Raw genomic sequence first — 17,363 nt, forward strand, 5'->3', positions numbered from 1 at the left:
CTTTAATCATTGTGAGCAGAGGGATGTGGACTGCAGTATATTGCTAAACAGAACAGAATGGCCCTAGCTATAGGTATCATAAGGGGATAGATATAGTGTATAGATTACGTATAAAATACCAACATCACAAAAGTTGGTAAACGAAGAGTAGTCATAATGCAAAGTTCACTAAATTATGTTTTTAAAAAGTTCGGTAATTTTGTTTATTCGGATTAACATTGAAGAGGAAGATGGTTCCACCTTTGTGTCTTTTTGTTTCTCTATCAAACTGTTATGATATCAGTGCTTTTACTTACAAAAAGATCAAATCATACAGCAAGTTTACCCATTGAATTCATATAGATTTATTAGTTAACCTGGCTACACTTTGGTAGAAGTGGTCGATACTTGAGGAAAGAATTGAAACAATAGTTGCAATCTTTTTAAAAAGCAAAAAAAGCAGACTGAAACTCTAAAGGTAAAATTGACACACTGCATTTGTAATCCATTGTTCTTATTATGTTATCTCCTTTAAGAGCTTAGCTGCTTGATGTTTTAGATGTCCATAAAGGATGACAGTTCAAATATTTCAAAAAGGATGACAGTTCCAATTTCCAAAAAAGATGACAGTTCCAATATTCCAAAAAGGATGACAGTTCCAATATTCCAAAAAGGATGACAGTTCCAATATTCCAAAAAGGATGACAATTCCAATATTCCAAAAAGGATGACAGTTCCAATATTCCGACTTCAAGACTGACTTTGCTTTAAAAATTCTCTTGTTTTTTAACCAAGGCTGAAATGTTTGCATCTGTCCTAATTCAGGAATCTGATGTACAGTAGATGTAGTTTGTTTATGTAGTTTATTTTAGATTGTCAGTTTGTTTTAGATTTATGAGTTTGACTGTCCCTTTGGTATCTTTCGTCCCTCTTTTAAACATGTTTCTCGTCTTTATATAAGATTAGACTTGGTTTTCCCGTATGAACAGTTTTACACTACTAGTTTTTGGGGCCCTTATAGCTTGCTGTTCGATGTGAGCCAAGGCTCAGTGGTGAAGGCTGTACCTTGACCTATAATGGTTTACTTTTATAAATTGTTATTTGGATGGAGAGTTGTCTCATTGACACTCATACCACATCTTCCTATATCTTAATATGAAAATATGGAGAAGTGATTTAAAAGCTAACCATCAACCATATATGAATGAAGTTGAAATGCGCATCTGCAGGTCAATGTTCAACAATGAACATAAACCTAAAGCTAGTAAGCTATAAAAAGCAAGCACGATAACCAAAGACGTGATTAACAATAAAACTATAAAGTTATAAACAAAAATTAAATGTGAATTACATTTGTTTTTTTGCGCACTTCAATGTTTCTGTTGTTTTGTTGTTTTCCTCTTATAGTTGGTGTGTTTACCTCAGTTTAAGTTTGTAATCCGGATTTATTTTCCGTCAATCGACTCATGATTTTCGAATAGTAGTATAGTACTGTTGCCTTTATTTATAGCAACTAACCACTACATCTGTATTACATGCTCCTGTTTGGAACTTACTCATATAAAATGTGGTGGGATTAAAAACCTCTGTGTGCTCAACTTCACAATACCTGGCCAAATGGTGAATCAGCACACTATTAAACAAACTGTAAACATCAGTTGTGAAGGGCTTGTTTCTTCATACCAGAGTGAATCAGTAAAATCATATGACAAAAAGAAAAAAAACCACAAAGTACTAATCTAAAAGTGTATAATAAAAATTCTCCAAGATATATTTTAAAAAAGTCTATAAAAGAATGACAAAATAAAACATCATACTTAATCAAATCATAGAAGGAATGACTTTGTATAGACATTTTATAGGACAAGGATGGGTTTAAACTAGTTTTATAACTAGTGAACTTCCAACTTGAATGTGTTTATACACTGTGTAGAACGCCACATGCGGGGTGTCGGCTAGGTTTGACACGGGGTGGCAATTTCGAAGCAAAGAAAAACTGTCAAAATAAGTTCAAGTATAAAAATTTCTTTATTTAAAATTCTTAGAACCATATAATGTACTGCACGGAAGGAACTGAAACATAATCTATTTCCTGCAATCAAAATCAGTCGTTTTCAGGGCTCTGTTTTCTCAAACACCTCTCCCTAGTTTTCCGTGTTGCAGATTTTGAGGCTTTATATGCAAATTTCTGGATAAAAATCTACTTTAGACGACTTCCCTCTGCGCCATTTATATAGAATTGAATGCCTATTGTGGAATTTAACCAAATACCAGCTTAATACTTAAAATTAATTGCTTTCAAAACTAGTTTTTCATCAAAATAAAAAGTGTCGCTCGGGGTGTCAGTTTTCGCATCTCAAGGGGTGGAGGTTTCCAATAAAAAAACTAATAGATTTGCATATGAATAATGTAAATCGGTCTTATCTGATTCTTTTTAATTCAAACACAACTGTTATATCATGATAACAAATAAAAAACTGCAAGTACTTCATTTTGTCTCTTTTTTTAGTCATGTAAGACATGTGCTTTTGATTTCATAAATAGTTAAATATAACTCAAAATATTTTGATCTGGAGCTAGAAAATGATTCCCTTTCCTTTTCAGTCACTATCATGGTCAGATAAAAAGTCACTGATGTGGCTCAATACACCGAAAGATGTAGGAAAATCATAGAGTAGACCTCCATATAAGATTTTTGCCGAATCCATCAACAGTCAAACTCTATCATTGGCATCAAAGCTCTTCATCAGGTTCTTCTCAAAAGCGCTTGTGCATGCTATAAAAAATACTCACTCTGAAACGAAATCGATCACTCTCTCAAATGAAAAACTCACCGGCACCTTTATCATCAAATGTAATACTGCTTGAAGGAGACCTGAAGCCGATGACACTCTATTCTCAACAATATCAAAAAGCCATTCAAAATCTTAAAAAAACTTTATATATATGGCTGTTGATTTTCCATCTTTTATCCGAATGATAAAAGCAAATGAATATGAATATCTTTTCGACAATATTTCTCTTCGACTTTTCTTTGGGACGGTCAGTTTTATGTCAAAAAGAATAACATTGGAACTATGATATCGGGAAACAACTAAGAGGTTTTGGAAAACTGCCTACAGACTTTTTCACGTTAAATTTTTATATAATTTATGAGTAGACCAAAAATTATTGGATACATTACCGAACACTTGTGTGAGCGCGGAATGAACGATCCCCAAGATGCAGGAATAAATAATGCAGTTACAAATAAAAAGATACTATCATACCTTATCGTAATAGACATTGATATCCCAAAGAATTACCTCATCGCCATGGACCTTGATATCCAAAAGTGTGACCTCTGCTTTAGATATCTATGTTCTATCGTTCTCCAGGCATTCTTTATCCTGTATTAAATATGTTAGGTAACTAATAAAATGTTATGTGATGACGGTTTTAAAGATGGTAAAAATCCAAGGAAAGAAAAACATTACTAGATGCCGGTGAGTGTTTCATTGACAAGAGTAACCGAATTTGTTTTAGAGTGACAGCTTTTTGCAGTAAGCACGTGCGATTTTGAGAGGAGCCTGAGGATGAACTTTGATATTTTTTGACTGATGGTGGCTTCGTGACTTTTTTCTGACCATGAAAGTAACTAAAAAGGAAAAGAAATCATTTTTCAGCGGTAAAAAAATATTTTGAGTCATTTTTTTACTATTAATGAAATCAAAAGCACATGTCTTATATGACTAAAAAAAGAGACAAAATGAAGTACTTTTTAGTTTTAAATATGTTATCATAATATAAGTAGTCAGACAAAAAACGATTTACATGATTCATATGCAAATCTATTCGTTTTTTATTGGAAGCCTCCACCCCTTGAGATGCAAAATCTGACACCCCAAGCAACACTTTATATTTTGATGAAAAACTAGTTTTAAAACCAATTTATTTTAAGTATGAAGCTGGTATTTGGTTAAATTCCACAATAGGAATTCAATTCTATATAAATGACGCAGAGGGGAGTCGTCTAAAGTAGATTTTTATCCAGACATTTGCATATGAAGCCTCAAAATCTGCAACACGGAAAACTAGGGAGAGGTGTTTGAGAAAACAGAGCACTGAAAACGACTAATTTCGATTGCAGGAAATAGATTGTGTTTCAGTTCCTTCCGTGCAGAACATTATATGGTACTAATAATTCTAAAGAAATAAATTTTTATACTTGAACTTACTTTGACAGTTTTTCTTCGCTTCGAAATTGCCACCCTGTGTCAAACATAGCCGACACCCCGCATGTGGCGTTCTACACGATGTTATAGTGTACCATCAATTACTGAAAGCTATTTTGCAACTAATCAATATATCATGTTTCCCAGAATAAAATATCAATCAGTACCCATTTAAAACATCTTGTGTAAAGATGTCACAAATAGTCTCCAATAAAAACATTATAAACAGCAATGCTAAAATAACAATGCTGTCAGGATTTAAGACCATAAGTGTTCATAACTGGATAACAATATATATTTAGTTGTGATTTATTTTATTGATAACAAAATAATGTAAGTAAGTATGGATTAAAACCGTATTTAAAGTTTCACTACTGTATTGAATTGATAGCACACAAAATATTTTGTCGAAAGGTTCTATAAGTTAACATGGGTGTATTTTAATCAGGAGCTCTATAAACAACACTGCTATAAAACTAGGTTGTGATATCCTGTTTATTAAACTGCAAATTGAGCTTTTATCTCAGTCTGTTCCCACCTACGTTCATGCATTGCATTGTTTCATCAGAAATAACTTAAATCTATATCCTATGAAATTGAGTAGACTCAAGATCATTCCTTTGGAATAGTGACAACTCTAAGGTGGTCATTACAGCATATGGACCAATCGGCTGTCATGTGCTGTCTATTATTTATTTGTAATGCATATGTTGTCGCATTTGCATAATTTTTTTTATATTTAAACAAGTAAAGAATTAAGTTAAAATAAAAACAAAACTGCTAATCAAAGCTCCAAAAGAATCTAAGAAGACCGTCGCTGAATTGCTCACCTGGCAAACATATGTAGTGAACTCCATCATGCAAAAAGTTTATAACATTTTCTCCAGGCAATAACTTACTTATAATAGTACTTAAACACAAATATTGGTATCCGAAAATGAGAAAAAATAATCAGCTTTTAAATATTTATGAAATAATAATGAAAACTTCCCTTTTTCCCTAAAACACACACAAACACAAAACGTTATTTATGTAAATAGATTTTTAGACAGATCAAAATTATATTGTTTCTTATCAATGTGTTTGTTTAAAAACGAACCGTCATACATATATACGATAAGATAAGATTAAATAGTATAGTTTTATTCCAAATAGAGGACTATGATGAGTTATAATTACAGTGATTTATTGTAATTGAAAAATACGAATGGTTTTGAAAATAATTTACTATTATAAATATACAACAACATTATTTTGTAATCTTAAGTCACAGTTAGGTAGACAAGCGCTATAAATCATGTGAAAAATATTAATATATGCACATACTCATATCAATTATATATAACAAGTGAATATTCTTAAAGGGTTTTATTGAATATGCCAATATTCGATTGATTATGCACATTTAATGCGCAGTTCACAATTGAAAATAAGTCAAAGATAGCTATCAAAACCGATTATTTATACAAAATATAACAGTAAATACAGAAGCAGCGACATATACTTAACTGTATGTTATATCTCTAGAATCAGTTGAGACAATTAACATACCAGTAATCATATCAGCAAAAAAATATTTTAACATATGATACGAATAACATAAGCGTACATTACAGTCAAATCAAAAGCCATTTTCTTTCAAATGAAATCAAAACTAAAAGAGTCTAAAACTAAATAATGAAGCTACGAACCATTGTTAATTTTAAACTAATATGTAATACGATGTTATTTTTTCCACACACAAAATCAAATGCCATATGAAAACAATATCAACAGCCAGAATATGTCAGTCCAAACATATTTTGTTGTTCTTCCATGTTGACACTTCCGATGTAAAGTTTTCCTGACTCCGAGAATGCCAGACAACACGGCAACTTTATTCCTATCGACGTAGTATCGAACCTGCAAACGTATTATCCGTCGCTATTTAGAATGTGTAATATGTGACTGACGGCATCGTTAACAATGAAATTGTCTTTCTTTGTTGCAACAATTCCTCCAAAAAGACTTATCTCTGCATCGGGCTGACCATCATAGGTATTGAGGATACCCCCAGTTGGTGATAGGATGACAACTCGACCATTGCCTGCGTCGGATAACCAATCGACTACACCAACGTTTCCCTTGCTGTTGCTAGTGATATGTTTTGGGTATGTGAACAATGGATTTTTTCCCTGATCGAATTCCCATATCATTTGTATTTCACCCTCGATATTCATCGCAATCAGCACTTTGCTTCCCTCGGGCGCGTATCGTATTCCTTTGGATCTCGATTCTATAATTAGTTCGTTTTTCTCAGTTAAATGAACTGCAGCAATGATCTGATCATAAACTGAATAGATAGAGTGGTCTGTGTGCCTGTTTTAGGGTTTATATTTTTCAATACAGAATCACCAGTTGCTAAAAGAAGATCACCTGATGGTACTACTACCATACTGAATACAACAAGTTGAATGTTCAATAATTCCAAAATGTCTTCCACGCCCAGAACAACCTTCTGTAATATACCATTTTTAGAGTCGGCTATCCATATTGGATTATCGTTACAAATAACAATGGAGTGAATAGAACGTAACTCGGTCTTTGCCTTCTTTTCTACTTTCATTATGACATTGGCCATGGAAGTTTTTGAAGTGCTATCATGGTGTCTGTCTTGAGAGTCCCTAGTTTCATACATTTTGTTGTAGCTGGCACGAAATGAGATATATTGTAACCTTTGTCGGTACGTGTTGGAAGTAACTCGTTGTCATATCCGAGTTGATGCTCTAATATCTGCACGAAACTGTTCAACTTTAAGGCGTTCTCCCTTCTCCCGATTAATGATATATACTTTCGCTTTTTCAAGCTTGCGTTTTCTCTGTCGACGTATGAATCACTTGTTTTCAACTCTCTATCTAGTTGTTCGAAAAGTTCCTCTTCACATCGATTCATAGTTTCACTTAAAGTTTCCTTTTCTACCTTTATAGCTTGTTTGGCTTCTCTGTGTTTTAAGTGTCTATCAGATTCTATTTCGGTCAGTTCCTTCTATCTTTTTCCTATTTCTTCTAACATCAAAATAATTTGTTCTTGTATATCGTTCGAATGTTTGATTTTCTCATCATACGCTTCTATCAAATTCTGAAGTTTATGTCCATTGTGGGCATCGGTTATGCATATAGGACACACATCTTTGCTGCATTCTTTACAGAAAAAACAGTATATTTGATGTTGATGGGTCTTACATTTTATATTACCTAATATACCATTTTCATTCACTCCATTTTCTTTTGTACCAATGTCCGTTATATTTATAATTTTGTGATCTCCAGAAGTTTTCACCTTCGAATGTATGTTTTCTCGACAATTTCCACACATCAAAAGATCACAGTCTCTGCATTTCCACATGATTTTCTTGTCTGGAATTTCACATAACTGACACGTTATTTGGATTTGTTCCTGACTTAATGACTTGGAAAGTGCTATGTTTAATTGTTATGTGATCAAGTATAATGTCATATGCTATCTTCCTGGACATAAATTTACTTTCTAAAAATTTAACATGTATTATGAATATATGTGCTTTTGAAAGATATTTTAGAAAACTGTTTTAAACTTTTATATTTACAATGATGATGACATTTACAGATAATGTTATAGGGGCCAATTCAAAGTATGCAATTATGACAAATTGAATTACGAATAAAACCAAATTTGTTTTATTCAAATCAATAAAAAAAGTTGTGACACCTGTCATGATTTATGATGCCTGCATTCAAAAGCAGCAAAAAAATATTTACCACTTCACGAAGTTTTCTCCTGGGTGGTCTCTCAAGACTTCTCATTATCCAGATGAATGTATAACAGTAACAATGTATTTTTTTTTTATTAAATAATACATTTGTCGACAACTCAGTCCCTTTTATATTGTCCATTTTCGCTGAATTCTTGGTGTGTTCTTTAGTATATGGTTACATAAGATATCTTTCAGGATATATGTCATTATCCAGTGAAACTATTCCTCCAGGAAAGTCAAGATCTTCATTTCTCAGACATGACTAATTTACCCATTTTTTGTAATATGTTTGCCGTCATTTTTAATGTTGAGAAACCTTGAAACAATAGAATAAATGATGCATAAATGTTCGATAACGACCTGAGGATGACAATAGCAATGTCCCGATCAAATAGATATTATGAGGCTCAATTAGTGACCTGTTAATTTTCGCCAAGGTACCCTCAATATAGCACCTACTGCCATTGGGATTTTTTTCCTCAGTTTTTCACCTACATTTCATTCGTTAAGAGATGTGAGAGATGGTTCCTGTACCAGATTACGAACAGTTTGTTTAAACACGAGGTCACCCATAAGATTTAAACATGTACAGCCGTATGCGTTTTATCACGTTTGTCTATCACATTTGATATTAAAAGCTAAACAAAGCGTAATGATGCGATTAATTTCATCATAAAATCGCCTTTTTATTTTATTACATAAATATCTCTACATAGGATGTGTTTTTGCAACGTGGTATATGGTAGTTATTAGAATATACTCTCAATTTAATCTTGAGTGGAATGTAAGTTCTGCTAAGTTACTGATAAGAAGCTGAATGAAAAATAGCATCAAAGATGCATCTAGATAACAATAATCTGCTGAGCTATAAGAAATGCATGGCTAAGAAAATATTAAAAGCCTGGGGAGTCAGCTCTTTTTCAGAGTTAGACGATTAAAACAGAATCAAATGCTTTAAAAAAAATGTTCTGATTTCATTTTGATATTGAAATCATTTATCTCCTTATTTTTGTTTATTAAATAAAGGCAACAGTAGTATACCGCTGTTCAAAACTCATAAATCCATGGACAAAAAACAAAATCAGGGTAACAAACTTAAACCGAGGGAAACGCATTAAATATAAGAGGAGAACAACGACACAACACCGAAACGGACCAAGCAACAGACAAAACACCACGAGAATAACAAATATAACATCAAAACCAAATATATGAATTAGGGATAGACAAGTACCGTGCCACGTCTTATCTCAAAAATAAGAGAAAACACAAACGACTCAACGTTAAAATGCAACACACACACAGAAACGAACAATATTATAACAATGGCCATCTTCCTGATTTGGTACAGGACACTTTTAAAGGGGAATAAAAGTGGTGGGTTGAACCTGATTTTATGGCATGCCAAACCTCGCACTTTAATGGCACAGTTAAATATAACATTGAAATGAAAACAAAATATTACAGGACTACAATACAAATAAAAAGCAGAACATATTAGACAAAGAAAAGCATGATTAATAGATAACAAAAAGCATCAGGTTTAAAATTCAATACGCCAAAAACGCGTCTAGTCCACACGAGACTATTAAGTGTTTCGCAACATCTTTCGAAACATTGTGTATTTTGAGATGACCCACCGGGAAGTTTACCTGTACTTATCACTGTCAACTAAAATGTCAGTGTAAATTTTAGTTTCCGAAAATGTCTAGTGATAATCCTTTGTAAATATTTATGTTTATCTAATTATAATTAGTACGTACGCAAGTCTCTAACCGCGGAAAATTTACTGTTTATTATGTGCAAAATTTGCATTATATATATGTATACCCTTTTGGTCAATTCCATACATTTTATTTTTGTGAGGCCTTTTGATATCTTACCTAATAGTACTGGTTTTGTTCATTGTTAAATGCTGCACCTTAAAATAAAACAGATTTAATGTGTTGACTCTGTCGAATATTCCGACAACGACAACCGAAATAGCAGAACTTACATTGACAAAAACGTCGAGGTTTAACCAATTCATTCGACAACAATGCATGGTATATATAATGCATTACATTTTTTAAGTGATTGCATGTAATATGTAATGCAGCAATCTTTGCATTACATGTTATTGTAATTTAATGCATTTCGTAAGAAAAAGATGTGTTAATTCCATATATTACATTGCCGAGCATGGCATTACTTTTTGTTTACATATATCTTTCACAGATTGTTAGAGATTTAGCTAAAGCAGAATTTAAGATTATATGGATGAACTGAAAACATAATCATTTAGGTATGTTTTTTTTTATTTGAAAAGCATTACTGTTAAATGTTTTATAGTTGCCAAAGCATCAACGAATACCTCTTCATTATTAAATTACAGAAAATTTACATTTGTCAGCTTTTGATTTTGCCATTTTTTTAGGGACTTTCCGTTTTGGATTTTCCTCGGACTTCAGTATTTTTGTGATTTCACTTTTTTCGAATTACACTTCAATCCAATGTGCATAGTTTATATTGAGAACTTCAGTACTCCGTTGCCTTTCTATTATAGTCATCTGAATCTTGAAATTAAAAAACAAGAGTGCACACACAGAAATGTCTCGCCTTCTTTGCTAATCATTGATATTATGTTGATAGTCCTAAATATAAAGCTTTATTACAACTGTCACATAAATTTAACATAAACCAAGAAAACTAAACATTGACCTTTGAACCATGAAAATGAGGTCAAGGTCAGATGAACCATGCCAGGCAGACATGTACAGCTAACAATTCTTCCATACAACAAATATAGTTGACCTATTGCTTATAGTTTAAGAAAAACAGACAATAACACAAAAACTTAAAACAGAGTAATGAACCGTGAAAATGAGGTCAAGGTCAAATAAAACCTGTGCGTCTGACATATAGATCATAAAATATTTCCATACACCAAATAAAGTTGACATATTGCATAAAGTATTAGAAAAAAGTCCAAAACTCAAAAACTCAAAAAAATGTCCAACTGGCAGGTGTCATCTGACCTTGACCTCATTTTCATGGTTTAGTGGTTATAGTTAAGTTTTTGTGTTTTGTTCTGTTTTTCTCATAATTTATGCAATAGGTCTCCTATATTTGTTGTATGGAATGATTGTAAGGTGTACATGTCTAGCAGGCAGATGTCATCTGACCTTGACCTCATTTTCATGGTTCAGTGGTCAAAGTTTATTTTTAAAGTTTTAGTCTTTTCATCTTATATTATATGCCAAAGGTCAACTACATTTGGTGTATGGAAATACATTATGATCTATATGTCAATCCCGCAGGTTTTATTTGACTATGACCTCAATTTCACGGTTCATTAATTTTTTGTGTTTTGGTCTATTTTTCTTAAACTATAAGTAACAGGTCAACTATATGTGTTGTGTGGATGCATTGTTAGCTGTACACGTCTGCCTTGCATGGTTCATCTGACCTTAACCAAATTTTCATGGTTCATTGGTCTTTGTTTTGCTATCTTGGTTAATGTAAAGTTTATGTGACAGTCGTAATAAAGCTGTATACTTAGGACTATCAACATAATATCAACGATTAGTAAAGAAGGCGAGACATTTCATTGTGTGCACTCTTGTTTTATTATAAATTAATGTACATATACTTTTTTCTGAAGAAAATTCTGTAATTTCTCCAAATATAATAGATTTTTATATATATATATATATATATATATATAAATAAAGTGCCTAGAAAATCAACCTAACGATGTTAGAGTAGATTTGATATATATATATATATAATTGTTGGCTTCAAGACAATTAATTCGAAGATATGATTTCCGTATGCAGTAACCGCAGCGTGACCTTTCTCGTAAAAAGCACACAAACTTAAACATCGCCCTGTCATCGAAATAAACTATATCGTATTGTACATGTTATACCTGTCCTTTCCCGATTATCAAGGCGTCTTTGTTGGTTTTAACAAAGATGACAATCGGTAAACGCCGGCTTCAAAACACGACCATTAGTTACCTGCCATATTTTCACAACAACACTGACCAAGTGAAATATTTTTTGACGATTATTCCAAATGAATGCGTAACAAAATGATAAAATCAGGCACAAAATACTTACTAGCTTATGAAATATGCATGCATTGGTTCAAGAATTACATTAAATTATTTTCACTAGTCACTCGTTCCATATGCTAGAGTAAGAGTTGATAAGAAATATCCTGACTGACTGTTCGCGATAATCTCTCAGTGCTCTTTTTATTTTTATCGTATTATTGAAAGGGCTTTAATTTTCATAAAGCTATGCCTGTAACCCTGTAATGTAAACAAAATTATTTCCAATATTTGTTAATTCTATATTACACACAAACAGACAGTCCCAGTCTTCATTTCACGTATTTAAATGTTATACAGTTATGATATCTTCAAAAATACAAGCCAAAATGTGTCATTTATTTTTACCAAAATTTTACAGCAGCGTTTCCCTTGTTTAAAAAAATAAAAATTCTTAATATAAATGTAAAGAAAAATTTAAAGGAGGGTTTTTACTTATTACTTAGCTTTAGCTATTCAATTTAGAGTCAATTATGAAGTTTTAAATGATATAGAAATGACCCTGCGTTTCAAGTTATGTTGTGTATTAGAGTATTTGATAAAAAAAAAAAAAGTCTCATTGACCATAAGAATGCACAAGCTGAAGGGTCTTGCCTGATTTATTCATCATGATTGAAATTTTTATACCATACGCCGAATATATAGATAGAATTATTCTAAAAGTATATGTAAAAGTAACGTAATAAGCCATCAAAACGAGGTCAAGTTCAAATGAACCCTGACAGACAGCATGGGCACCATGCAATCATAACATACACCCAATATAGTTGACATTGTTTATTTGATCTGAGAAATTGAAATAACTAAACTTATGAACCTTAAAAATGAGGACAAGGCCAAATGAATTAGATACTAGTAGACATGTTCACCTAACATTGATTCCATTGATCAAATTTAGTTTACCAATTACTTACAGAATCTAATAACAAAATTCATAAAGGTTTCGCGGAAACATGTGTCTTGCAATTCTAAGAGAATTATAAGTGAAGTTCAGAAAAAGCACGAAAAAAAATTGGGGTGATCAATCTTTTAAGAGACACAAATCGCTATAAGGGCAAAACAATGGCAACGAATTAAATTGGTATTTTTGACAAAGTCAATTTTTCCTCCGTTTTTTAGTTTAATCTATATGAAATGAAAACCGAATGTCAGTTTTAAATACAACGTTGTGATATGCAGGCCAGCATTGAATTGAATGTCATATGTTCAAATGGTAAGGTCAAAGGTCAAAGCATTCAGCAAGTAATGTTAATTCATAAAATTTGAAGTGTTTCTTATGAGATCATTTGATTGGTAAATCAAACTTTTCAGATATTGTTTAGTACATTATGTAGAACAAGAATTGGCAGATGGAACTAAATGATTATATGATTTAATTGTCGAAGTGACCATTGTTAAAATAGTCAAGTTGGGTTGTAGGGAACAATCTAGATAATTTTAAATACCAAATATTTAAGAGGAAAAATAACAAACTATATTGTTGAAGGCCGTACGGTGACCTACAATTGTTAATGTTTGTGTCATTTTGGTCTTTTGTGGATAGTTGTCTCATTGGAAATCATACCACATCTTCTTTTTTATATTTTATAGTTTATGAAAAAAATTCTTCTTATTAGAATAATAATGTCCAAAGGACACACGCATTACCAAGATGTACTACTATAGTCTACTATAGATGAAAAGATAGATAAACTAACAAAAATTTTCCCCTTTTTCCCTTCAAGTCTGATAAGGGGAACCTAAAACATCATTTCCAAAAACAATTAAATAAGTGCATAGTAAAATTTGGATTTTCGGTAAACGTCATTATGCGGCAGTGGCACCGTCTTGGTTTTTGTGAAAAGTTAAAAGGCTCATGTTTTTGATTTTAACGAACGTTAATTTGCTAATCCGAACATTTCGTTACCCATATCACTTAACCCTTTTTCTAAATTCTTCAAACGGAGATGTTGTTTACCGTTCACAGAAATTTAGAAACGTTCGTGGTAAGCTTATTCTAAAATGTGAACAATTCAACACTGTAATTAGATCATTGAATATAGTTTTTAGTGGTATTAATATTGATTTTGTTATCAGTAAATTAAAGGCAAACTAAATTTTATTGTTAAATACACATACTTTTGTGGATTCATCGATATTCGTTGGATTTTCGTAGATTTCGTGGGTACAGGGGAACATCAAATTTAAATGTTCAACGAATTACATTTTTTTGGAAGATGTTGACATGAATATCAATTATATGGTCATTTTTATAAATTTCCTGTAATAAAACTTTGATTTTTTTTCTCGAAAAACTAAGGATTTTCTCATCCCAGGAATAGACTACCTCAGCATATTTTGCACTTTTTTATTTTGAATTTTGGGTCAACGCTCTCCAATTTTGTAGTTGTTTGGCTTTATCACTTCTTTTTTATCTGAGCGTCACTGATGAGTCTTATGTAGACAATACGCACGTCTGGCGTATTAAAGCATAATCCTGGTACCTTTGATTACTATTTACAAAACTGGGTGGATGCCAATGCTGGTGGACGTTTCGTCCCCGATGTTATCACCAACCCAGTAGTCAGAACTTCGGTGTTGACATGAATATCAATTATATGGTCATTTTTTTTTAATTTCCTGTAACAAAACTATGATTTTTTCCGAAAAACTAAGGATTTTCTAATCCAAGGAATAGATTACCTAAGCCGTATTTGGCACATTTTTTTGGAATTTTGGGTACTCAATGCTCTTCAACTTTGTTATTGTTTGGCTTTATAACTATGTTGATCTGAGAGTCACTGTTGAGTCTTATGTAGACGAAACGCTCGTCTGGCGTACAAAATTATAATCCTGGTACCGTTGATTACTAATTGAAGGAATGTATGCAGACTTTGCCAAAACCACGGATTAAATATCCACGAATATGCAAGTTTTCCCCAATCTATGAAAATTGGTACCAACAAAAATACATGCATCCACAGATTCCATTGGTTGTTGGATGTGCACTGATTGACAATTAAGTCTTAGATGCACAATTTGTTTTATTTGTTGTTAGTGTCTTTGAACCAGCTGTTAGTAACTGCAAGTACTCTCAGATCTATATTTCGTGTCTTTTTGGTATTGGGATGTACAAGTACCCCGGCATGTCCAGTCTGTGTTTTTGTTATATGTGTTTCTATTTGTATCCATCTGATGAGTTTAGCTTTTTTTAACTAATTGTTATAGTTCGTACTTATGTTGTACTGTTACACCACTGTCATAGGTTAACAGAGGGCTGGAATCCCACTAACATGTTTAACCCTGCCACATTCTGTTTGTTTGTGCCTATCCCAAGTGCGGAAACTGATATCAGTGGTTGTCATTTGTTGATGTGTTACAGATTTGTTTTGGTCCTTATTTTTGTACATAAATTAGGCTGTTACTTTTCTTGTTTGAAATGTTATATGTTTGTCCTTTTGGGGCATTTTATAGCAGACTATGCAGTTTGGGCTTTGCTCATTGTTGAAAGCCGTATGGTAACATATAATTCTTGTGACATTGGTCTTTTGTTGAGAGTTGTGTCATAGGCAATCATACCACATCTTCTTTTTTATATTAGTTATATGTAGTCGTGTGTCTGTCCAAAGCCTGTTTTTCAGTTGTTGCCATTTTATAATTGTCATATTTTTATTTTTTTGTGTGTTTTACATAAATCACTGTTATTTTCATTTTGAATTGCAATCATGTCACATCTGATTGGCAACCATTCTCATCTTTTTATATATATATTAAGGAACAGATCTTTATTCACTGCAAGAAAATTGACTGAACAATACTGAATTTACCATAGTGGACAAGTCTGAAAATTGACTGAAAGACTGAATATGACTTTATAAATGAAGGTTCAGTCTTTTTAAAAAGTTGCTTAGATCAAAATGACTGTTTCAGTCCAAATTGGTTTACTAGTGTTAACATTGAAAATAAACCATGAGAAACTGATATCAGTGGTTGTCATTTGTTGATGTGTTACAGATTTGTTTTGGTCCTTATTTTTGTACATAAATTAGGCTGTTACTTTTCTTGTTTGAAATGTTATATGTTTGTCCTTTTGGGGCATTTTATAGCAGACTATGCAGTTTGGGCTTTGCTCATTGTTGAAAGCCGTATGGTAACATATAATTCTTGTGACATTGGTCTTTTGTTGAGAGTTGTGTCATAGGCAATCATACCACATCTTCTTTTTTTATATTAGTTATATGTAGTCGTGTGTCTGTCCAAAGCCTGTTTTTCAGTTGTTGCCATTTTATAATTGTCATATTTTTATTTTTTTGTGTGTTTTACATAAATCACTGTTATTTTCATTTTGAATTGCAATCATGTCACATCTGATTGGCAACCATTCTCATCTTTTTATATATATATTAAGGAACAGATCTTTATTCACTGCAAGAAAATTGACTGAACAATACTGAATTTACCATAGTGGACAAGTCTGAAAATTGACTGAAAGACTGAATATGACTTTATAAATGGAGGTTCAGTCTTTTTAAAAAGTTGCTTAGATCAAAATGACTGTTTCAGTCCAAATTGGTTTACTAGTGTTAACATTGAAAATAAACCATGAAAAGCAGTCATGGTCAGGTGCAACCTGCTAGACAGTTAGTATTATGTACACCTTACAAATATTCCTTACACTAAAAACAGCTCATCTATTTCTTAAAATATCTAAGAAACAGAGCAAGCAAAAACTTCCTGTTGAACCATGAAAATGAGTTAAAGGTCTGATGAAACCTGTCAGTCTGACATGAACACCTTACAACTATCCAACATCCTAAATAAAGCTGATCTATTGCTTTTGAATTCAGAGATACAGACTTGACCATGAAAACTTCATGAGGTCAAGGAAAATGGATAAATCACAGAAAGAAGAAAATAAGTAGAGATAATTCAAACCAATTGTGAAATGTTCTAGCATTGTTTGAGGAGAATTTTAACAATAAATAAACAAAAACAGAGAAAAATAAATGCAAAGGAACTATTCACAGTGTTTTTAAAGTTAATTTCTTATGATCCAAGCCTATCTTAAAAATTGAAATTGAAAAAATAATTTGCAAATCATCTTAAATTGATCAAATTTAAACATGACAAAGCAATATGTTTGACAATGGAATATCTGTTGTGGAATACTTATAATAAACAAACACATATTTAAAATATTTATGCATTATTTATGATACATACTAAAAATTATCACAGATACATAAATTAAAGGCATATACATAATAAAATCAACAACAAAGGACAAAAAAATCTGTAAATTATCAGCATTATACTGTGTTAT

Source organism: Mytilus trossulus, chromosome 1 (genome assembly GCF_036588685.1).
Source record: "Mytilus trossulus isolate FHL-02 chromosome 1, PNRI_Mtr1.1.1.hap1, whole genome shotgun sequence".
Classification (NCBI taxonomy): domain Eukaryota; kingdom Metazoa; phylum Mollusca; class Bivalvia; order Mytilida; family Mytilidae; genus Mytilus; species Mytilus trossulus.